Raw genomic sequence first — 25,922 nt, 5'->3', positions numbered from 1 at the left:
TCTGCTAGCAGGCAATACGAATCCGAGAAATTTAAAAGAAACTTAGCTAAAGATTATTTTTAGCATTACATACATATGTCTGTGTGAAACTTCCTAGAGGTGTTGATACCCATGCAATGGAAAATTGTTCCTTATAGAGCTGACCAACTGATGTACCACAGCTGGACTGGAAATAAACTTGGGACCATCTTGTTCACTCAGTCATGGACTTCAACACTTCACTAAACAAATGGCATTTTAATTGAGGTCTGATATCAGAGATTTGTGAACTGTAACCAGATCCAATTACTCATAAACATAGGTCTTGAACAGTATTCCTTAAAGAGATACTAAGCAAGTAGTATATTTCAATCATTAAAGCTTTAAATTATCTATAGCGACAGTTTCCCCTAGCAATAATACATACCATAATAACATGTGCAGCTTTTTAAAAGAAAAGAAAGATTTCTTTTTGGTGTTTTCTTGCTGTGATGTATGCATGAAATCTGCACCAAGAAGAAAAGCTTGAAGGGAAAGGAAAAGGAAAAGGAAAAGGAAAAGGAAAAGGAAAAGGAAAAGGAAAAGGAAAAGGAAAAGGAAAAAAGGAAAAGAAAATAAAAGAAAAAAGGAAAAGAAAAGAAAAAGAATAAAGTCAAAAAGAGAGAAGAATAAAGTTAGGAAAAAGAAGAAAGGGGAGAAGAGAGGAGAAGAGAGAAGAGAGGACTAGTGTTAAATGCCATTATTTGTAGGAGCCAACTTATAATTTTGTGCTAACTGATGACAGTAGATGAAAAGTGGATTTAAAGCCAAATGCTCTGTTGAAGGAAATGGACAAAAGTTCTTTTATGTCACTAGAGCACTAATGACTTCAATTGGCAAAGGGAACAGGACTGTGACTTAGGTGGTTCTTTGCACAATTCATATGTGACATAGATTATTGAATAAAGCAGCCATTAAAATTCATGTTCTCCTAACATTTAAGAACATACAGAAATTTCCCCATGGAGAAACAGGACTATCTAGTACTATATCCCTGTTTAATATTGTATGCTGTGTTCAAGGGATGATATGAGCATTCACTGTGAATTGTTTACTAGATGACTTGTATTTCCACTGTGACTTCCAAAAGAATGCCCTATCAATGGATCTATACACAATGCAGTGATTTTTAGCGTGTTGTGGTATATTTCAGAGTCATCTCACATCTTCTTTATTGCTTTAGACCACCAAACCCCAAGTACTGAGGTGTATTTTACTTGTGAAGCATAATGTTGTTAGAGATGAGTCATGGTACTGAGCCCAAGCTAATATGTCTAGTAAATACAAAAAGTATTACCAAAGCCTTCTCAAAGTGCAGTTTTCAGTGGCAGATGCTGACTTGGGCCTTGAATTTTGTTTCCAGTTCTGCAGTTACCCTTGCATCCAGCAGCTGGAGCAGCCATAAGCAAACACACAGCACGGGGTCACTCATGTCAGCTGATGGAAACCATTGCTAAAATCAATTCAGCTGGGAGAATCTGCCTGGATCTTCACAGCAGTTGCTCCCTCACCACCTTGCAGGAGCAAATACCCAACTACACACAGTTTCTGTAGTCTTCACTGCAATGTCCAAGGATGCCTACATTCTTGTCAGCTCAGTTGGAAGGTACGTTATTCTAATTGTTTTCTTATTCACAGAAGGTGAAAAGAAAATTCACATTTCTCTTTCCATGTTCACATTAAAGAGTTGTTACACTTAATAAGTTAAAGAGGCTTTTGCATTCACCTACTGTCATGATATCAAAAATTGTCTCTATATTTTCAGAAGTCTGATTTGCTGTTTGCTGTATATCTCAAATATATCTCATTGGTACCATGTCTGCTGCATTGCTCTTGTAGAGCATCATGCGTATGTCGTCTTTCTCTTTTGCTTCCTCCCTGTGTCAAGAGTCTTGGGCAGCCTTCTTTCAGCGCATGTAATATGTTAACAGCACAGAAATGTCATTTGGAAACAGAACTCCCCTCCAGCTATGTATCTATCATACCAAATCCAAAAAACAGCATGTAATTAGCACTCTGCCTGGTCTCACTTGCCCTCTTGGCTTGACTCTACATATATTATATCTGAACCTGAGCCCACCTTCTATCACCAGCTTTAACTTCTAGGAGCATATAAGGTCTTTGGGCAGTATATTTCTCTGGTAACTTGAAGTCCTCTGAACCCAGCACAAGATTCTCCAAGATCCACTGCAAAATGTTACAGTTACCCAAACAAGACTAGATTAGTGGTTGTTATTTTAGACTGGCTATTTCTGTTTTAGAAGTATTTGTAAGAAAGTTGTTAACTCCAAAGTGTTGGAAAATCCTGGCTTCCTTCAGACTCCAATTGATTACACGGCAAAAGTTGAATATGTATGATGCAAAATCCCAAGAGTTTTATAAATAAATAACTGATGATTCTTTCGTCTATTTACTCTTGTTTTCTTAGAGATATGCTTTGAGTAAATCTCTGAAAGAGTCTTCAAAACCAGAAAGGTTTACAAGACACAGTGTCTTTTAAATAGAAGCTGTGTGTTTCAAACAACCACCTGATATAGAAGTAGGACACTGTAAAAAGGGACACAGGCTGTCAAGAAAAAAAAAAAAATGGTAACTGAATGGCAAATTAAAACACTAGCTTAACTGATTTTGAATGGGGAAGAATTTGATTAATCTGATTATCAGTTTTCACTCATTAATAATTGATTATTTATGCATTTAGAGTATCCTTACTTTAAGTAATGATAGTTTAAATAGTGAGAACTATTAATTTAGTTGAAAACTGTGACTAAGTGTTTTTTCCAGTACCCAGAGTGGTTTCTATTCTTTTATAACATAAGGGAGCTCATTCCAGTTTTGTTACATATTGAAACAAATGTCAAAATCTTGTATTATCCATTTTTGATTTTCTGCAAAATAGGTACTTTCAATTACAGGTCCTCAAAATACTGCAAAGAAAAATGTCATTTATTGGTGATGGGTTTTTGTATCTCAACTAAGTAATGAGACACTGCTCAAGGAATGATGTGATACCATTTCCTCCGGTTGCTTATTGCATTTCTTTTGTTTGCCATGTCTTCACATCACAGAATCATCATCATCATCAAATGATTTTGGTCAGGACCTTAAAGATCAAGTTCTAACCCCTCTGCCATAAGCAGGGACAACTCTCACTAGACCTGGTTTCTCTAAGCCACATCCAGCATGGCCTTGAACACTTCCAGGGATGGGAAATCAACAACTTCTCTCAGCAACCTGTTTGGGTGCTTCATCAACCTCACAACCAAGAAATACTTCCTCATACCTCCTCTAGACCCATTCTCTTTCAGTTTGAAGCCATTGACCTTTGTCTTATCACTATCTGCCCCTGTAAAAAGTCTCACTCCATCTTTGGACCTACTTGAACAATTATCTTTTTTATGGTACAGTTAGAAATACACTGCTTATTTTTTAATGTTTTAAAATATGTAATGATATATTTCAAAGTGGGTTTTAGCTGGGAAACATTCAGTACTTGACCAGCTGCAAGCCTCCTCTTCAGCTCCCCTTGGTCTGGAGACAGAAGGGCAATGTGCATCATAGAGGTGTATTTTTATGATGTGTTAAATCAGCATTTGTAAATGGAGCTCTTACTCTGTACCTGCAGTATGGAAAGATCCTGGTGGAGCACTGCAGATGGTTTTCTTCACCACTCTGTGGACAGCAGCAGCCACAAAACAGGAATGTGGTATCTGCCTGACACTCCCAAGTCTGTCCCATCTGGCTGTCCATGGTGTGTTCATCAGTCTCCCCTTTGCTTGTCAGTCTAAACATCAATTTACATAGTTTGAATGTAGTGGAAAGACAGTTTACAGCAAATTTTATCTCCCAGTAGGATTAGGACAGTGGGCAAATAAATATGGAAATAAAGGTTCACATGGATCCATGCTTCTCAGCAGATTCTTTCTGACTTGGCCAGGTACAGCCACAGCCACTGCTGGGCAATTGGCTGAGCACATGCACACATTTTTTCTGCAAAGCAATGATTTCACTGAACAGCAAGCAGAGGACACAGGTGCACAGCTTCCCCAGCAACCTTCCCTCTGCACCAGTGCATGTGGGGCCAGGACTGGGACAAAAGAGAGAATGATGGCTTCAGGTGCTGCGTTCAGTGTCTTAGGTTTTGGCTCTGTTAGGAATGTCTTGCTAATATCCATACTAGTGCATTTGAGTGCAGACACTGAGATAAATGCAAGTATAGAGCTACAACTCTACCTGAGCAACACATCACCAGAGCAGACCATATCCCGAATCAAATGGCCAGCAAAATTTCAAAGTGCACAGGCAACCTAATCATTGAGCTACTTTTAAAATAATCTACAAAAGGCTGCGTTGTCACTGACCTTGATCTTTTGTGTGACCAAGATATACAAAGTTAGTTTGTATTGAGCAAAAATAAAGGTGTCTGTGTAGCTTCTTCCGCTGATAGAATAACTGAATCATTTAGATTAGAAAAGAACTTTAACTGCAAAGCCAACAACACCACAAAGTTGACCAAAAGAATTGATGGAATGACCAAACATCCTTCTCCAGGAGCTGTCTATAGTGCAGCTGGAAATGACAATACTGAAGATAAGCGTAGCAATTTTTACCATGCTTCCCTTCTAATAATACAGATATTATTCATCATTGACCTACCCAAACTCCTAATGTGTTTATCCCTCGTATGGTGGGACTAGCACAAACTGGGACACAGTTGGACAACAATTTGTGAGTGTTGCATGTTGAGAGCTAAAGCTAAAAATATCTTTTAATGATAGTAACTTCAGCTCAACTGGTGTGATTTTTTCATGTATGGAAGATCTAAATTTTAACTGTTACAGGTGCTGGGATGGAGAAGACAGCTCCTCACAAATCAAAAAGTTGTATTTGAATTATTTCCAACTTCACACCGTGGTTACTTGTTTTGCATAGAGTCTCCTTTTACCAACTTTTATTGGGATAAAATAATTTTCATGCTGATCATGCTTAGGTAAACATGTTCTGAGCACAAGAAAAATCTCTGCTCAGAGCCAAGCTTTCTAAATTTGAGAGTGCTCAGATCTAGGGGTTTGACTTTCTGCCCGCTTCTAGGGTATCCAGTAGTATTCATGCACAAAAGCTTTTTGCTAAACTTCTTTTACAGTATTTTATCCATAAAACAAAGTTCCTGTGTTTTAGAAGCAGCATTTTCCACAAGTTTTCCCATCTGTGAGATTTAAAGGATTGACTGAAAATGAAGCATCACACAAGCTATATAACAGATAAAATTACTTTCTTCAGAGAAGAAAACATAAGGCTTATCTGAGAGCCAAAAGTTGTAATTTCCTACATAAAATAAGTAAAATTTCCTTTCTTACTTTATGTTCTGTCATACCCACTCTTGTGTCTCCAGTCCTACTGGAAAGATCTCACTGGGCGCTGTAGTTGCTAGAGAACAGCCTCCTCTTCCTAAAATACATCCTGGACTTGCACTTTGAAGTGCATCATGCAATCAAAAATAGACATGCTTTACTCTGTGCTTGTATATTTTTCCATTTAAAAGCAAAAATGTTGCTGTATGTAAGCATGCTCAAAGTCAGAGACCAAAAAGCCTGGCTCATGTTGTGAGAACCCTTAAGGTAAATAGCTGTTATTTTTAAACAGACCTGGCCTTCATGGAAACTGCTGAATTCCCAAAGAAATCTCATTAAAAACTCTGCCAAAGCTTTTCAGAGACCTCTAGCTGCTTCCTGAATCACCTCAGACTCTGCTAACACCCAGGGCAATATCTGCCTCTCTAGCAGATTTGTGAAAAGCGTCACTCCTTGGCTTATTCACTGCTGATCACAAGATTGAGTATCAAAAATAAGAGGCTGCCCCAACAGCCATTAACTTAGTGTGCTGATATCTAAACACCAGAAAAGTGAGTCTGACTTTCATGTAGCTCAAAAGTTTAGAAACCTCTGAGTTAAGCCATTTAAAAATGTTGTGAGTAGGCGAAGCAGAATTCACTGGCTACGCATAAAAACCATAACTAGTAAAACTGAACAGCTCTTTTCTCCACAGATCCTACCATTTCCATTCCACAGAGATATAGACCAACAGTAGAGTAGTGGGCCAACAAAGAGGTCTTTGGTAGTATGGATTTAGGAAAAAACATCACAACCTACATTAATAATCCTGTTTGTTTCAGCTTATTTCCTCTGGGGTCAGAAGTTAATAAGCCATCCAAAGAGCTGTTTAGAGAGCTTTTAGAGCTTTAAAGGTACCCCAAATTTCTTTAATTTCATTCGATTTTCAGTCAGGAAAAAACAAATGAAAGCAGAACATGGGAATGGCTAGAGACCAATGTAGAAACAATAGACTGAAGATGACAGAAGCATGAATTTCAAAATAGAGATGGTGAAATACTTAATTTCTTTTAATTGCCCCCATTTTGCCAAAAGAAAAAAAACAAAACAAAACCAAAAACCTAAAAAAAACCCCATAATGCAACCAAAAAACCTCACCCCAAACACCAAAGGCTGAAAGAAGCTACTGGAATAAATGGGGTGTGAGAAGTAAGTTCCTGACAATATTTTAGGTTCAAATTTTCTGTTCATATAGCTAAAGCTTATTGTACCACACATCTGTTGTTGGATAATGGGGAACACAAAGTACACACTAAATACTAACAGAGCCAGGTCAGTTTATTTTCAATATTTAAGACTGCTCCTGCTATAAAGGAAATGTTAGTGATTACCCTTCCTGCTAATTTTCCCTTTTCTTCCTTTTCTCTTTAAAATGAATGCACTTTAAAGTCTGCCTTCCAAATTATTTAATATTTTCATATTTTAAAAAAAGTTAACAAATTTATATTATCTACTACTCTGAATAGCAAACATGGTGATATTTATTACCTGATATATTTGTTATTCTGTCCATTTGCTCTTGCACATATATACTAGCCATAAAAATAATGTAAATTCTCCAAGGTGATTGGAACATTTTAAAGCCTGCTTACTCTCATACACATTAGAAAAAAATTACTTTCAAAATTCCAAATATAAAAATGCTACTTAAAATACATTCTGCAAAAACACAATCGGCAAGGTGGCAAAGACAAGCAGAATGAAGTGGGAAAAAGGTTACAATGAGATTAAATATTGCATAAGAAAAAGGCAGGGGGAAAAGTATTTGTAAGTGCCAAAATACCTGCCAAGTAACAGGCTATTCTTCAGCTGTGTTGAATTTGAACAGTTTCCCATTGTATCACATCATCCATTTTTGGGCCACCTATAAGTTTCAAGCTGGCTTGTTAAAGTAAAGCACATAACAACAACTCAGTAAAACAGAGTAATTCCCCAGAATAATTTCCAGTTTCTTCCCTCTTTTCCCTTTGCTGCACTCCTTCAGAGGACAGGGAAATGAAATAAATTTAGAGCCATGCTTTCCAGCAGAATGCTTGGCAATCTATATGAGGTTTTTAAGACCTGTCACCTGCATTTCTTTTTTTAGGTTCACCAAATTATATTTACTGCAGTAGTTGCAATAGTTGCCATTAGAAGCCCAAAAAATTGTGGTAGAATCAGATTGCAGACCATTAAGCCCACGTGCTTTTAAAGGTGGTCTTCATGGAAGACTGAAATATTTATTACTAGCAAAACTTCATATCTTTCAAAACATTGTTGTTGATAATATAAATTATCGTTCAACATTTATGGTGGACAAAAGGGTTATTTCTCTGTCTCGCTCCTGCTATTCCTTTCTTCCTTGTTTGAGTCTTTATGTATTACCATAGTGATGGCATTGGAAGCTGAACTACTTTCACTTCCAAAGGCTGAGGACTGCAGGTAATTCATCAAAACATTGAAAAAGATTAAGTGCTATGAATCATACAAATGGGAAAATAAAGGAGAAAATTCTGTTGTTCAGAGCTTGTAATTAGCTCTCCTTTAGTAGATGTTCACCTGCTTGTTATTCTGTGTTGGTACAGGGCTTTTTGAGAGGTTTGGCAGCACTGTCCCAGAAGCTACAGGGAAGTGTCATTCTTGGGTTCACTTTGTAGCAACAGGGTTGTAGGGCAAACTGGGGCAGGAAAAGCCCCAGTGGGAGGGAATGAGGTCTTACACTAATATCACAAATACTGCAGCTCCTGAGGGCTGGTCTTGCTCTTATCTGGAGGCATGACTGCATGACAGAGGCTCAGCTCAGAGCCATAAAAGCCTTCACACGTGTTTGGGGTGTGCATCGAAGGGGGAACTGATGCTCAGTATTGCTGCTGTGATCTTCCAGCTAAACAGCCTGGATGCACGTCGTTCCTAGATTGCTCCCAGCCTGCCTGGCTATTAGCTGCCTGTAACTTAATACATGCCTGAGTGAGAGATGAGTTTTCACTAGGGACTTCAAGGAGGGGAAAGGTTAGAAGGCTTGAAGAGACTTTCAAGGCATAGGGTCTGGCACTGGCCCTCTGGTTCATTGCTCTTTGTACCCCCAGCACATATGCAGACAAGCCTGGAAAAAGGAGATGGAGAGCTTTTTTTGTCAGATAAAGCAAAGATGTATGTCAGTGGATCAGTGTAGCTGTCTTTTTAACAGCAGCTCCTGGCTGTTGTTCCACCAGCCCTGTACTGAAATTGCTCACAGCCTTTGCACCTCGACAGCATTTCCTGAGCAGCAGAAACTCAGCAGAGCTAACCTTCAAACATGCTTGTGCAGCACAGTGACACATAGCTGCAAAGGAATCGGCATCAAGTGAAAAGGGACAGTCGTCCACTGCAGAAAATACTAACCTTGGGACTTACAATCATAGCAAGGTATTACAAATCCAGTGGCACATTTTGTCTTTACTATTGCAGTGTCAACTGGGCCAGTGCTTGTGGGGGGGAAAAAAATAAATCAAACACTCCCAAACTTAGATAACTTTTTTTGGCTGAGTAACAGTGAACTTTTTTTGGGCCAAGAGCAAACATAATGGAGCAGTTGGCTGGTTACTATTAGTTTTCTTTTTTGTTGTTATTTTTTTTTCCAACCAGAGTAGTGTGTACATGGCAAGTGGCAAGTGTAAGAGACACCAACCAGAGGGAGTAAAGGAAAGATGTACCTATGCAATTCTTCACAACACCAAAATGAAATATTATAAGCACGAGGTTTTTAAATTTATTTTTGTCCAAGGTATAACTGTGTCTTACAACTTTATGATTGTAACCAATCTGAGTAAGGTCTTCTATTGCTGTCTCTTACATCAAAATATTAGATGGCTCCTTTCTTACCTCTACTTATGAGCTTTCTGTAGCTGATGAATGCATTCAAGGACTAAAAGACCAGAAAAGCATCATTCAGAATGCATAATTGTCCCATTTACAGGAGCAGTGTAATAAGGTCACTACCTGTTTGGGAGAGTGTGAACTTAATGCCCCACATTCTGATTTCCTAGCTGCAGAAACGCACCCAAATTACACCCAAATCATTGGCAGTTCAGTGAATTGTATTATGTGTATTAATGTTAAAAAAGCAAAGTTAAATAAGTACTCAAATTCCATATTTGCTCCATTGTCTGATTTACCAGTGAGATATTTATCATTAAAACCAGCATATATTTTCTGGAATGTTGCAATTTGTTTTCCTTTACTAACTTGATTAGATCAGGAGAAACTATAGCTTAGGGTTCAGATTAGGAAACAATGATGGTGTCTGTCCAGCTCAGGTTAATCCATTTTTAGAAGAAAATCTCCTGCTCTTTGTAAACTTCAAAAAAAGCTACAAGCTATTGAAAAAAATATTTTTCAAATTACCAAAATATATTTTGTTGTACTGCTTCTTATTTCATGGAACCATGATGTAGCAATGACAGGATTTTGCCATTTTTTCTATTTAAATACAGGACTCTTATGAATAATATGCAATTGTTTGGGGAAAAAAAGAAAGAAAATGCATTATTTTTTTACTAAAGCCATAAAAAATAATGTAGTTTCTGCATTTCGTTTAAAGTTATTATGTAAATTGAAACACTCTGGGAAATTCATATTTATAATACCTTAAATGCTTATTAGTCATCCTTCTACAAAACACTGGGGTGGAGGCCAGGTAGTTTCAATATTTTCCATATTTGAATACTGCCATGAGAGTTCAGGGCTGAGATCTTAATTTATGGAACTTTGTGGAGAAAGGCAATTTTCCAAAATATGAATATAAATTCCAATTTAACAACTGGCAAGTCAGCAATGCAGGCTGTATTAACAATATACAAAACACAGTAATCTGAGGAAAAATGTAATAGGCTTTAAATTACCAACTCTTGTCAAGGCAGTGTAAGCTTTATACTAAGACAAAACTAGAACTCTTATATTTTAGATAGTGAATATCAATTTACATAGTTGTACTTGGTTCCTTTTTTCAAAAGTAATATCACCAGTTTGGGATAAGATTAATATCCATACAGCCATTTGATTTCAAGACTTTGCTATAGGCAAGTAGCTATTTAATACTAAACTAAACAGGATTATTTTGGGAATATGAATTATAGCATGTGGGGTCAAGAGCAAGAGAATGTGAATCTGAACTCTGCTTCTGGAGTTAGAAGTCAGGAAGAAAATGTAATCAGGAGTTTTGGTACAAAGCATTAATACCTCAATAGTTTTTAAAACAGCAAATGCAGTTTTTAATTCTTGGATGGACTTTGCCTGTTATGTTAAAGCAATTTACCCCCACGCACCATGGTCTATATTGTCACTTGATGCATCCTTATTACTTCTCCAGGTATTAAAGTGGTACGATATGTTTTCATTTCATTAATCATCTCTCAGGGGGCAGTGATGAGTTCATCCAACTCTCTATTCTCAAGACTGAAAATTCTTTTCAATTAAAAAATCATCTCCACAGATGGTACCGGCATTAGCAGCAGCCGATTCTGTCTACAACAACAAATATTGAGATATTTCAGGAATTAGCCTATAAATCACTGGACACGGAATGATCTGCAGGATTAAAAAAAAAAAAAAGAAAAGAAAAAAAGGGCTACCAAAAGTTAAGATGATGAAAATCTGGGCCATATGGTTTATTGTCTCTTCAATGTATCAGTTTCATCACTGTGTCTGGAGAATTTAATTGCATGTTAAGGTGAAATATAGTGAAAAATGTAACAAAGCTATTAACTATAAATACGTTATCCAAAACATTAGGATCACAAAGGTGATAATAGAAATGGTTTAAAGTCAGGGAAAATTCTCTGTTAAAGAGGATTAAAGAGGCCATTTATTGAATAGGATGGATTTCTTCCAACCCCCTATGTGCAGAAAGCATGCAATGCGTGAATAATTCATCCAGAAATTCTATCGTGAAGTTGTATCAGTTTCCACAGTAAAACCTGGCTGTGGAGGAGGAAAATACATCAACATCTGTGACAGGCCCTATGAAGAGACAGTTGCAAAGCCTTTCAGGCACCAGGAGCAAACCAAAATATAATAAATTCACCAAGTGTCAAATTTGTGTCGGCTGAGTAATGACACCATATGTCTGGGTTGCCGTGTCACTGCGGGCTGCCCCACAAAGCAGCCCCCACGCCTCCGTCCTCACTGAGCCCCTTCCCAACCCCCCCGGCTGTGTAAAGTGGGAAGTGCTTCAGCTACCGTTTTCCACCCAGAAGATGGATAGAGATCCACTTGATAAATATGGCTCTTGGCCGGGCTTTTAAATCAGAGCCCAACCACGTCTCTTTATCCCCACCCTGAGCTAGGTGGAACGGTCACTTCCAGCCCAACGCCAGCTCTCCAATTTATTGTCTGATGAAACAGAGGCATCCGATCCCACAAGGATGGTTAGCGTTCCAGAAGGCGAAGGCTTTTCCCAGCCCGAGGGGCATGAAACAAAGCTCAAAACCTGCAGTCAGAGCCGGCTGAGCGGGCTGGTGGCAAAGCATCATGACCCTGCAGGAGAGGCTCTTTCTTGGATGTAGTGATCATCCCTGCAGTGAATAAAGCCAATAAATTCTGGTCTGGTGCTTGTGCCCCAGAAAAAGGTGCTGACTGAACTGTTCCTAGTGTCTGATCCCTGCTGGCAACTGCTAGACAAATAAAACAGGGGAAAGGAAAGGGGCAGAGGAGTGGAGGGAACTGCAAGTTTTATGTGTTAAACTCAGTTTGCTCTACTTTGAAAAACAGGGACAGAGACAGGTCTTGGTATTTCCCTGAACTGTCTGTGCTGACAGGTGAGACCACTCCAGATGACATATTTGACTCAAATCCCTGGAAAAGCACCTGAACTTCTCTCCAAGTTCTGCTTAAAACCTCAGTTCTGCTAACTGCCTCAAGCTGCCAACTTGCATTTGGTTTCAGAGAGCTCTAGTTTTGCCATAAAGAATCTCCCCACTTCTAATGTTGTGATTACTCTTCCTTTTCCCACAACCACCTTTCTCTCACTCGTAGCTTTTGCAAGTTTGTTTTTCATAGAACCCATTTTAAAAGCTGAAAGTAAACATTTTTGAGAGCATCATGAAACGATCCACAGAAAATAAAGAACTGTTTCTTGTGGAACAACTAGCATGTTACATGGGCTGATGAGAGAGCTAGTTAGAAGTCTTATTCTTTCTTGCAAAACAGAATCCTAAATGAATAAAATGTGAGATCAGTTAGAATCAAACTTTTAAAATTTTATCAAAGAAATGTGAACCTCTGCATTAAGGAAGAAAAAAAACAGTAGGAGATTTTGCTGCCCAGCAAAATTCTGTATCTTTTACATTATTTAGTGGAAATAATCCATAAATCCCTAAATACACTCGCTCCAGAGAAAAGGAGACAAAGTCAGAGGGGAAAAAGCAAAAAAGAAATACTTGCTAGAACAAGTGAACTGCACTGTGGGTTGTTCAGTTACAGACATCTATCTGTCATCATTGCTTTTATGAACACTGGAATCAATGACAAGTCTGTCAATAAAAGGAGGGGAAAATGAAACCGTGTCTTTAAAATAGAGGGGAAATATATCATATATGTGTATCTACAATTGTATATGTATATCTGCAACCTGTCAAGCTAACATGCACATGGAAAATGGAAACCAGAATGTCCTCTAAAGAGGTCACTGAAATGGGGAGGACAAAGTCATAAAGTCATACCAGAATTGTTTTAGCTTTTGTTTTTTTTCTCATTTAGCAAAGAACAAAAGATGTCTGAAAAACTTTGGTTGCAAAAAACCCCCAAAGCAAAATGACAACAGCAACAACAAACCCCCATAAATAAATGTGATACTTGGTTGAAGATAAACTTGTAATTTTGCAAGCAATGACATTTTTGGACAAAAATAGGCTCTTGCTGGTTATTGAAGGGCTGGAAGACTACTCTTTACTTTTATTGACTGACTTTTTTTGTGACTACTTGGAGAGTAATAAAGTTACTAAGAAAATTTTGTCCTGAATTTCTTGTTTAATAACTAAATGCATGAAATTTTTGTCAAGATCTTCTAGGAGACAGAACATGAAAAGGTATGGTTAGTGAACCCTAGCAAGTTAAAAGCATTTTTCAATGTAATGGGCACTTTCAAGAGCATACCTCTTAGAAATATAAGTAGATGGCTGGTTGGAAAGTGAAAGAGTGTCTTTTATAATCTCATTTTCACAGAACAGTAGTATGGATATGTAAAAAGATACAGATCAGATCTTGCCACACTGATTTGAATTATTACAGGTAAAACATCAGGGATCTCTGTAGACCTAAAGAATCAACAAATTTGCTTTATCTAAATCCTTGTGTCCATAAGTCTCGATTATGAAAATGGACATAGCAGCAGTTTCAAATACAGCTAATGTTTCAGCTTGAACTAATTTAGTGCTTGATAATTTTAGGTTTGACAGCAAAAGTAGTAATTTTTTCTCAGATACTTAATGCATCTTCTGCAAGCCTCGCTCACCTTTTACCAGGTACTTTCCTAACTCCTTGATCTGCCTTTTCCTCTTCTTTGGCTCCCACCTCATTTTCTTTAAGAATTTTCTCAGTTTCTCCCCCAGTACTCCTGTTCACACTGAGAAGATGAAGATTAGCCTGGTGCTCCTGGACCACCTCTCTCTCTCCTTTGCTTGGTTTCCAGAGAAGGCTCAAATGCAAAGACACCATCAAAGTTCATTTGGCGTCTACTGCACTGGGGTTCTGAGCATGGCAGAAGACTTCAAAGTGGCACAGAATGCATTTCAAATAAGTAGCAAAAACTGAAGGAAAAGCTGTATTATCACCTATCTGTAAAACCTTTCAAAAGAGACAAGTGGAGAGAGCTTCTCTTCTAAACTGCTTTTTTTTTAAACATAGTCATGAAACATAGTTGGTATGAGGGACCCCACTACTCTTTGAAAAGTAGAAACAGTTGGCGATGTATGGGGAAATGTATCTGTGAAAGGGACCTTTGCCCCTGGAGCAGGGTGCTCTTTGATGCATAAATCTTACAGAGAGACAAGCGTAAGAGGCTTTAGCTGTTGATTAATCTCTTTTTTTCAGCAATAGTGGGACCAGACAGTAAAATAAAAGCTTGAGAAATGGTTGCTTAAGAGGTTTTAAAGAGTCCTTTGAAGGGAAGAATCCCCCCAAAAGGCTGAGGAAACCTCAGGTTATTGACTGACAGACTCACTATGCTATATTTAGTCAAAGAAAATAGCTAACAGATCCACAACATTTGTACAATATTTTTTTTCTTAGAACAGATGTAGTCTGGACTCCCCCCATTACAACAGCAGGCTGATCTGATCCTTCTCAACTGTTTCAGGATTTTGTACAGTTACAGAGTACTCAGGAGAAATCATGGGAATTTTACAGTGCTGAGATAAAGCTGTGTGAAAGTGCCTATGCATCTCCACAAATATTTCAAAACTCAGAATCTCAGGAGACTCATTTTGCACTTAAAACTGACACGTGAAATTTTGTGAGCATGAGATTCTGAGCAAAAGTGATCCATTTTCTTCAGTGGGCTTCATACAAAGAAAATCCACCATGTACATCCTAGTGGCCCCACTAGCAGATCATCTAATTTAGGAAGGCTCTTAACCACTGCATCCCCAAACTTTGTGTAATAAATTAGATGCAGCAGCACCTTTCTGGGAACTGTAAAATACTCTTTTCTTCCTGTCAAATTTCTCACAGACTTTCAGAGCTGTTGCAGTCAGTCTTATGCAGACTCTTATGCAGATTTATGCAGTTTTATGCAACTCTATCTTTGACAGAGTTGGGTCTTTTATACATGCAAATATATCTGCAAATACAGAGTGGATGGCAGGACAAGGGGCCTTGGCATTAGCTGAGGTTTACCTTGCCTGAATGTCTGTTCTGAGATGGAGGTTCTACATAAATACTCCAGAAAACAAATGAAAATACCAGTAAGCTGAAGGTCAGAATTTTTCTTTGCTTGGCACTAAATAAAATGAGTATGGAAATATAGTTGCAATGGAATGTATTATACAGTCATTTCTAGTGAAATATAAGTGCTCTCTGGCCATATAAGTCAAATAAGTGAAAGTAGTTAGTAGCCTGGAGCAAAGAAGGGCTTAATCCAGCCAGAGAAGCTTTAGACCCCTGGTGCTACAGATGCTTTTCTGGGCAGTATCTTCCACCTTAAGAAATTATGCAAATAGAATGTGAAAATGTTGTGAAAACAAACAAAATTTCAATCTCTCCAATAACTATAAGCATCCAGATCAAGTCTGTCTTTTTGGATCATTTATCCGCCTTGCTAAGAATGTGAGGCAAAAGGATATATGAAATTTGTATTGTAACTTGGACAAGCAAAGGAGGAGTGAGAGTTGCAGCACATGATAACAACATCTGGTAGAAGAAGAGGGAAACTTTCCTGGTATTCAGATATGACATTTTAAAGTTACTAGTGTTTCTCCTTGAGTAAATCTGCAGAACATTTTCTGGGGAAAATATGTTTTTGAGGAAAACACACACTTAAAAACGGAGAAAAAATGATAAAGAAAAAGGGAGGAGGGGAAGATTTTCTATTAACAGAGATTTTTCTACTATCTCAATCTCTTGCTTTGGTGAATGCACTGATTATTTGTTATGACTTTTGTCCCATGTCCACAAGTCGTCTAAATACAAGGTCTGCCGTTTTCACTGTTGTATTACAAACCAAATTTCCACTCCCTAAGCTGACATAGATGTAAAGCAGAAAGTTCAAATTGCTATATGGTCATCCAGCCTACTTTTCCAGATTGCATTGAATTTGTATTATATTTAAATTACTTTGATTTCATATTCAGTGTAACAAAAACTAAAAAGAGAAAGACCCTATGTTACATATGGCACTACTATTACTTAGAGCAGTTATAATGCCTTGGTAGCCATTGCAATTGCCCCTATGGTGACAAGTGGGATCGACCAACCTGAAGCCTGCTCCTGCCAATGTTCAGTAAACCAAATAATGCACTCCAAATTATATCATCTATACCCTGTCCTGCCAGAAGTTTCCCATGATGTTTTGTTAGACTGTCTCCTGGTTTTGCTGCTTTACATTTTTCTGAGGGCTCTTTTTTCTCACTTTGCACTGAATTGCAATTCACTCCATAGAGTCATTGAACCGTTTGGGTTGGAAAAGATCATTAAGAACATCTCATTGCTCTTCATATTAATTTCCTTCTCAGTCTCAATTGTTAAATGTTATCCTCCCATCCCCAGATTACTGAATTACTCACTGGAAGTGGGACAGAACAATTAAGGATTGTCTGTCCAGGCTAAACAATACAAAATCAGCCTTTAAAGTATACTCTCATGTTTAGACCTTACCAGTTACAAGACTATGTTTACTCTAGTATTATTAGTATTATTTATATAGCAGTATTTTAACACTAAAGAAGCACACTACATGCATATTGAACTCATGACTGCCCTGTTAGTGTCTTTAAAACATTTAAAATAAATATCCAAAGCACTATTAAGCTTCCATTATCCTTTTTTCTTTTTGAATTTAGATATGGTTTGAACTGTCAAGGAAGTCCAAATATCTTTCAAGGAGCTACTAAAAATTAGACTTTTCTTTTTGGTTTGAAATAGATTTTATTTAATCTTTGATGCAGAGTTGCTCTCTCTTTTACCTCTAGCAAGAATCAAAAACCTATGAAACCTGTGTGGACCAGAAATCACCTTTAGGCATCAAACCTGCAGTCTCAAAAACCACTAAATGACTTTCTTTTTCTTTCATACATCCCTTCTACATGGCAAAATACTTAAAGTGATGCCAGAATCATAAAGAGGATGATCTACCTCGTAAACTCTTGGCTGCTGATGCTTGCCCTGGAGTCACAAGCCCATTGTTTACCTTTCCTTTTGAAGCCTGGGAAAAAATATATCAAAGTATTTCAGGCTGCCAGAACTTTGCACACACAGACACTGGCATTGTGACAGGAAACACAGATGAAAAAAGATGTCTAGGCTTAAATATGTCTCTCCCCTGAGCTCTTCTTGGGAACTTAAAAACTAGCTTGCATCAAGAAGATGATTATAAAATCACACACAAAAATGGAAGAACAGTATGACTGACCTACTCTTTACATGAACCACCTGGGCCTGACATTATCAGGCATTCCTCTCCCCAGACTGCTATGGGAAAAGGCCTAAAATGGGCAATTTTGTTTTTCAGCCCATGTTTGGCCATTCCATATCACTATTGTTCAGGAGAGAGCACCCATTTGCTGTAGAGCAAAGAAAGTGACTCTCTTTCCAGGTTCATGTATTGATTTGCTAATTGGACATAGATCCATTCTGTGCTGAAAGGTATGGCACAACTTACAAACTGCATCATTTTAGTTGCAGAAATTCTAGCTATGAGGTGTTTTTTGGTTTTATTGGTTTTTTTTTTCAGGAAAACATTCTCTTTTCCTCTGGTCCTCTAAGTAAAGCTTTTTACTCTCTACACCCCCTCTGTCTCTCTCTTGTCTGTCCCCAGGTAAATATTTCACTTTTACCAGCAGAAACCAGCTGCAAACATAGAGCTTATGTCTTGTGTTACTGTATAAAATGTTCTTGGACAGCCATGGGTGTAAGTCCTCTGCTCCAGCCACTCTGCAGTTTAATTGAACTAATTATGCAGTTCAAGTGAACAGTTAGACAGCTCTTCTTCCTCAGTGTAAATAATAGCCAAAAAAGTCAAGCTCCCTGGGACAATTTCCTCTACAATTTCTGTATACTAAAAGTTTTCCCCTAAGTCACACATCTGAAATGTTCAGAGCTTAAAATAATTAAGAGGATCTTAATCCTTTGCATGTCCCAATTATATGTGGTATATCATCAGGCTAACTGAAGCAGCAGCTCTGGCTTACTTGGAAAAACATTCCACCACAACTTGGAAATGTCCTTGTACAAAAGAAGAAAGAAAAAGACACCCCACCAACCCACAATTTTCTCTGTTCTGAAGCACCAGTCCCTTTTCTCAGCAGGTCTCATCACCAACACAGAAACTGGGCAAGAGTTGTAGCTTCCTCAGGTCAGCTTCCAAGGAGGTTTAAGCAATTGGTTAATTTGGTTTTTAGACTAACCCACACAATACATTTTGCTCTTTCTTACGCCTACCATGTAGCTTTTGGGCAGCAGAAAGACAGCAGCCATATACAGGTACAATACAAAACAAAAGGATAAGACATAGCGAGGCAACTATGAGATTCCATGTTATGCATATTCCATTCATTCACCCCCATCTCCACTATAACATTCCTTCAGGAGACCACCCTGTCACACCATATAATAAGATGATACCTTCTCCCATCCTTCCATGGGATTTCTCTTAACATCTTTGTGTTCCAGATGTTCCCACTGAAAATAATTTCAATAGTATAGCAAAGATTAAACTGTTCCAAGATGTTGGCAAATACCAACCAAAATTCCAGTAACACATAATTTTAACATCAAGATCCTCTGTTTGAGCAATCTTTCTGCTGTGGGCTATATTCCAGCAACACCCTTCTCCATTGTCCTAGCAGCAGAAATAGGAACTGTGAATATGTGAAAACCTTGGGGACCTAATCCCTCTGGGCCACCAGCTCCCTGTTCTATGAGAAGACAACATTTGCAGATGTTCCTATGAGGCCACTTGCACAAAACACACATCTCCCCAAACCTACAGGTCTATCTAAGTGTAGCCCTGCCACACAAAAGATTTCTTTTTGAGTAAGAGCCCTTGCAAAAGAGTATGTTTCATTTTTACTAGAATTTTGCCTGATAGAAACAAGTAAAAAGGCTTACAGGTAGCTGCAAAGGAGCATTGTTCATGTAGCTTAATCCTTTTTTCTGTCAGAGACTGACTCATCTCTTTCTTTGGTGTTCATATTTTGAGCACCCATTTATTGTGTCGACTATGAACTGAGTTTCAAAACACAGCTCAAGTGACTGCAAGAGCATTTTTGAACCACTTTCCATTTTCTTTTTTTTTTTTTTTTTTTAAGTAAAGAGGAACCATTTTTATTTCAACAGGTTCCCAGCACAGTTAGGGAATAATGTCAGTTTTCCCCTTCCATCCCAAAACATGTAATAATCTTGGTTACATGAAAAAAGACCATTTGTACTACAGGTGTAGCCCTGTAAGACATTAAGTCTGACTAGGAAATCAACCAAATCTATGCCAGAGATGTTGTGTCTTGTTAGTGGAAATTCCCTCTGTGGAGTGTGCAGCTGAAGTAGATGACCTCTTTCTGAAAGAGCTCAAGTTTCTTCTGGTCCAGTTTTCAACTCATCACAATTGGATGTGGGTTCATCAGTTCATGCTGGAAATGGTCAGTGTGCACCAAATTCTCAGCCAGCTTCATAAGTAAGGGGGAAGGAAATACCTTCACCAGCAATGTTAGAGAGGTCCTAGAAGAATGACAGGAGCCCTGTCCACATCCTTTGGATCCACTTCCACCTGCTGAAAGACACCTTTTAAGATCAGGTTTGAAAAGATGTAGATGCATTTGCTAGTGCTCAGCCTATCTCCCTTAGGTAGGATACACTGAATTCTTTACAGCTAAACATTTCTGACCTTGTTTTTTTGCGTTTTTCTTTGAATAGCTGGGAATTGTGAGACCCCACAACTAGTTGAAAGCGTAGTTATACTTTTTAAATACCATAAAATCTTCAAAACAGTAATCACAAAAATATCTGTATGATTATACCTGATCTTGCCTTACCCCACCAAATAAAACCCACCTCTGTGTTGACTTTAGAGAAGTTTCCTTTTCCTTATAGTTCCAAATATTTTTATTGCACTTCATTTAATGTACAGCAATGCCTGAAATTACTCCAATAAAAACCCAGAATCCACAATCTCTCCTTATCCTGTAACATTTTCCTGAAACAAACAATTGCAGAAATTACACATCTTGGACTCATTCTTTATGTGTTGCTTTTTTTAAAGAAATATTTAGGCACTGAGCACAAACCTGATCCTGCTGAAAGCCTGTAAAATGCTACTTGCTAGAAATTCCTTCCTCATTTATCTCTTCCAAGACATCACTATGATGTGGTAGCAAGGATGACTGCATTTAGCATGGATCAGACATGCTCTTATATACTATTCCACTTCAAGGGGTTGTTCCAAACAAACCACATGTTTTTGGGGTTCCCATAATGGCTTTTTCAGCAGATGTTACAAAATTACGTATGAAATATTTAGGAGAGTTTCATAATGCATTTATGCTTTAAATTTCTGGTGTATGGCCTCAACCCTGACTGAATTTTAATGTATGGTTTTGTAATAGCATTGTCAAGATCAATAGTTTATTATTTGCATATTTACCTATTCCAGTTTTTGTTAGGAAAACCTTTGTTTCAATTTATTGCAACGAGCTACTTTCTTTCCTCACTTGTTCCCACCTTAATATATATTTTATTTGTCTGGTTCAATCAGGAAAACAATATGGATGACGTCCAAATGATATTATTACAATTATTATTAGATTCATTATCTTATTTATTTGCTTATTTTCAGCTCAGAAATAATTAACAAAAGTAACAAAAAAGTTCAGAACAAAAAAGGTTAAGGGACCCTTTCCTGGCTCAGGAATTTGTTTGAACTTGCTGAGTTAATAGCTCCCAATGATTGAGCTATAACAAAACCACTTCATCCCAAAGACAACAGAAATTGTGAGATAAACTCTGGAAACAAATCAAGCATTTTTGTGGGGAAACTCATGTGGTCCTGTGGAGCAAGAAGAGTTGTAGGAAATGTCTTTGAAATCAAAGTTTATGAATCACTAGTGTCTTTAAAAATTGCATACAGATGTTATAAAGTGCCTTTTCAGTTTTGATTGCCAAGAAGGTAAACTGAAAACACAGTAGTTGTAAAAAGAAGGCATAAAAAGCTGATCAGTGTCATAAATATAGAGGAGAAAACCTGTTTTTTTTTAATACCTTTGTTATTTGTATCATCTACTGATGTAACTTTTGCAGCTGTTATTAAAATGCATGTATAACAAGTTACTTCTTGATTCAGATTTGCTGTTCTGCATATAGTCTATGCTCTCGCATTCTCTTGTATATGCAATTAAAAAAGTTCCTATCAGCATCTCTGATCCTCCCCAAATCTGCAATCTACTTTGTCAGAGTAGTGTTCAAACCTGTTCTCAAACCTTTGCACAACTTCATGACTTTCTTTTGGGTAAAAGGAAGTTTTTTTGCCTCCTTACTTCTATGTACTGAATGTTTGGGACAGAGTGCACTGCATTGTTTTAGGCTTCTTTCTCTGGAAACAATAGCCAAGTGGTAAAAATTTTGAGAAAGGTATTACAGATGCCAGGTGTTCTGTCTGCTTTTCAGCCATCCTTTATCACTTATACAGAGATTCAGAAACACTGGAAAAGTTCTTGTCTGGATGTATAATACTTAAAACCTCTGAGGTAGCTGGCAACATTAGCCTTATGGGTGCTGAAGCAGTGCAAAGCATCTGTGTTGCATACCAGGATTTTCCTCCATGTCCATTTGTTAGCCCAGCTGGCTGTTACTGAATGCCAGGTTCACTGATACTGTCCACAAATGTCCACAGAATTACAAAAAGTCATTCTGCACAGATAGTCTAGCATCCCTGTTGGATTACTTTTTGCAAGACTGAAGATATTCCTTCAGTGTGTTATAATAGAACTTTACTTCTCTCAGTTTTCTAGATCATATATTTAGAAGACAGGAATCATCCTGAGATCTCAACTTTTGTTTTAGTTAAACAAACTCCATGGAATATATTTCATGACAACTGCACTGAGAACTGAAGTATTTTGGTTTTATAGTTATGAAAAATGGGGGTTTTTCTACAGTAGAAAGGACAGATTTCCTTTGCTCTGCTCCTCACATGGATGGTTGAGTACATCAGAAAATAAAATCTGTCTGGGAAATAATTCACTGAATTTAAGTAAGTGATGAAACAGCATGATGTACAGACTTAACCTAATTGGTCAGGCATGTGCACATAATGCTTCAGATATGCTTCAGATATGTAAGAGTACATTAAGAAGTCCGAACTTCTTACCAAATAAAAAAATATGGTATATATTACTAACTCACTTCCCTGAGTGTCTGTATCAAAGATACTGCTTTATGACTCTCATTTTCACTTGTGCCACTGAATGCTCTGTGATGCAGGGGGGAAGAAGTCAAGCTCAGCATTTCCTGTCCTTTGTTATTTTTAGAAAACTGAGGTAGTGTATACATCTGTGAAACTGCTGCATCTAGAAAAAGCACTTTGTGCCAGGCTTCTGTATTTTTACATTCAGAGGGAGATGGAAGCAGGGGTCAAAGCAGGTGATGGTCTCAGAGAGACCTCCAGCTGGAGGTAAGAATGAGTGAAGATGGCACAGGGTGCTGGTGACCATGTAGAGCCCATGAGCTGAGATCCTAAATATATGTGTGTATATTTTAATACACACATATTTATTTTATTATTTGAATTTGTTGACCTCCATTTCTAATGACTGAAGAGGTAAAGTTGGAAGAGCCTGGGCTGTTTTCCAAGATAGTTTTAGTGATGTGCTTGGAAGAATGATAGTTTCACATTTTTTTTGCTTGTGCTGACTACCTCAGCTTCCCAGTTCTGAAATTTGGGCATAAGAGACAGGCCACAGGGAAAAGTACTACAGGATGGAACAAATTATATCAGCATTGAACGAAAGGTTACCTGCAATTTAAAGTTACTGTAATTTTAAAAGGAAATAATTTACAGAGCTGAAAATGAGATAAAGGTCTCTGGGGCTTGATGTCTAAAGAAAAATATGGCTCTCACAGTATGGGACAGCAGCTCCCCTACAGTTGCAGAAAAATAATGTCCTCAGACAAACAGGCTGAAGTATGCATAGCTTTAGCCCTCCTCTCACTGAGTGTGCTTCTATCTATGTTCTCCAAGACCACTATCCCAAACTTCACATAAACCTAGAGAGCTTTTGCAGCCTTGTGACGATGGCTTGTGATTCCTTTCACCTGCCCCCACCAGAAAGTTTCCATAAACAACCTGAAGTTACCCAATTGTCTCTCCTGAGACCTGTCCTGAGACCCTGAGGCATGATGCTTTTCCCACTCTCAGAGTCAGATTTTCCACTTGTGATGGAAGACAATGACTGCTAACACAGCAAACCTAAAACCCCCTACACTAAACACCTACTTAAGCTACTCATGTTTTACTCTTCAGTTTACAGAAGTCCTCCATTCTTTCCAAAGGAGCTGTCAAAATAATCCTGCATTCATATTTGTTTTGCATAACATAGCTTTCAATTTCCTTGTTTCACTCATTATATGGTATGCACCAAAAACTACATTAACACTCTTACACATGTCCCCCTTTTTTTCTGAACCCTGATTACATGAGCAATAACTTAATATTTGCATGAGTGAGTGTTGAAAATCAGACTTTATGAGAGTGTGTGTCTTTTTTGTTAATTCTTTTGATTTCTCTATTGTGACCAAGGACCAAAAATTAATTTCTGCTATTATCAGGCATCAGCTTGAGCTACAGTTTGAATCAATGAAATGCCTGACAAAAGGCCTTGCAAAGTGATTTTCCTTCCACAGAGGGAAAAGGTAACTCATTCCTAAACTCCAACCATGGCTAAATTATCTGATGTTGGCAGTGGTTCAGAGACAATCTACAAACAAAATTATAATCACTAGGCCATCAGTTTCCATAGGTCTGGCCAGAAAGGATTTTTCTCCCAGACCTTATCCCATTTAATCTTGTTTCTTTTGTCTTCACCCTTTCACTCCCTTCTTCGTACTTAATTTGTCTCTGAGTCCTTTTCTCAATCTCCTTTCTGGTTTTCCTTTCCAGTCATCATCCTTTATTTGCTTAATAACCCTAGGTGCAAGAAAATTACAAATTAAACAGATTTGGCTCAGGTCATAGTTTGCTTGTTTGGTTGGTTGGTTTGTTTTGGTTTTTTTTATTCTAAATAAACCTGAGATAAGAATTGTAGTCTGAAATACAGGTACTAAGATCCAATTGATGAGTTTTGACTCCTATATCTGTATTTTGGCATCAAAATAAAAATGGTTATCCAATAGCTTTGAATATCTGCAGTGGAAGCATTAAGTGTTGCATTTAGACATTCACTTATAAAAGGCTTCTAATTGCAAAAATTAAAAATTTTTGGTGGTTAAAATCTTCTGTAAGTGAACTAGTAATCTTGTCTAGAAATAAATGCTTCATAACAGTAAAGTGCTGCATTCCAGTCCTGTGAAAGCTGTTGTTCCATCTCTTGAGTGGGTTAGAGGAGCAAAGAAGAGCAAGAGTCCATTTTCAGTGATCTGTATTCTTGCCTGACCTACCTTTCCTTTAAGTCAATGTAATAAAGAATTCTTGAAGTAATTTCATTGTTTTTTAAGGATTTCCAGTGGTGTTTGGGGAGGCTGTATCTTCTGCTAAAAATCAGACACAATTTGAAGAAAACTTCATGACAGTCTGAATCAGATTGCCTTCAGCATAGAAATACTCCAGAGTAAGACTACCATGATGTCCTAGGTTCCTGTACCCATTGAAGCCTGGTCATGACATTGGTGTAAATGCCTAAGAAAGCTCATCCAAACCAGGATGCAGAGAAAGGCCAGACTCCAACCATGTTTGGGAATTTGGCTCTTTTTCATATAGACAAAGCTCTCTTTTCAGTGTTTTGTGGGTTTTTTTGGGTTTTTTTTGTTTTTTTTTGTTTGTTTGTTTGTTTGTTTTTGTTTGTGGTTTTTTTGTTTTGGGTTTGTTTTTTTTTTTTTTTTTAGAATGGAGGAAGGAGAGTAGAAGGCTATGGCCACTTACCAGAATCCAGAGGCACTGTCCAGATTGACTCCATGAGTTACTAAGTTAATACTGGAGACCTACTGACTGGTGGCACCATTCCGCTGCAGAGTGGATCTTAGTCCTCTTAAACCCCCATCCTGCACTGACCATTACAACATTAATTTGAGTGTATTTGATTCACAGTGTCAGCAACTTGTCTTTCTCTCTCCTTGTCTCCAGGATGAGAGGAATTTAGGCAGGAAAAATGGAGTTCTAATGATTTATGGGAAAGGTTAAAATAAATGTTAAATTGCTTAGCATTTTTAACATTTCTTAAAGACTTCAGCATAGGTACACATGTGCAGCAGTAGATTGAAAAGTAATTTCAATAACGCCATGTTTTTCATATTATGTTTAATTATAGTATTTCATAGCCAAGATTTATAAGTATTCAAAAGGAGCTGCAAGAGCCTAATTAATATCAATCCCCATTCCAAAGACTACAGTGAAATTTGGAAATTAGTATGAATAGAACCATTGGTCTTTCTAATCCATCCTTTTTCTTTGTACTGCTATTCATCAGCCATGGCCCAAAGTGCTCTCCACTCACTGCTCTTCAACTCCATGCTGTTTGAATCTTCATCTTTTGTTAAACTTTTCAATATCCTAATTATGTTTTTAAGTGAAAAATCTCTCATTAAACCTCAACCTAAACCTCCTTCTCATTTCTCATTTCAAATCACAGTTGAAACAATACAATG

The sequence above is a fragment of the Cyanistes caeruleus genome, chromosome 1, assembly GCF_971803275.1.
Source record: "Cyanistes caeruleus chromosome 1, bCyaCae1.hap1.1, whole genome shotgun sequence".
In the NCBI taxonomy this organism is placed as follows: Eukaryota; Metazoa; Chordata; class Aves; order Passeriformes; family Paridae; genus Cyanistes; species Cyanistes caeruleus.
This window is presented reverse-complemented; position numbering follows the sequence as displayed.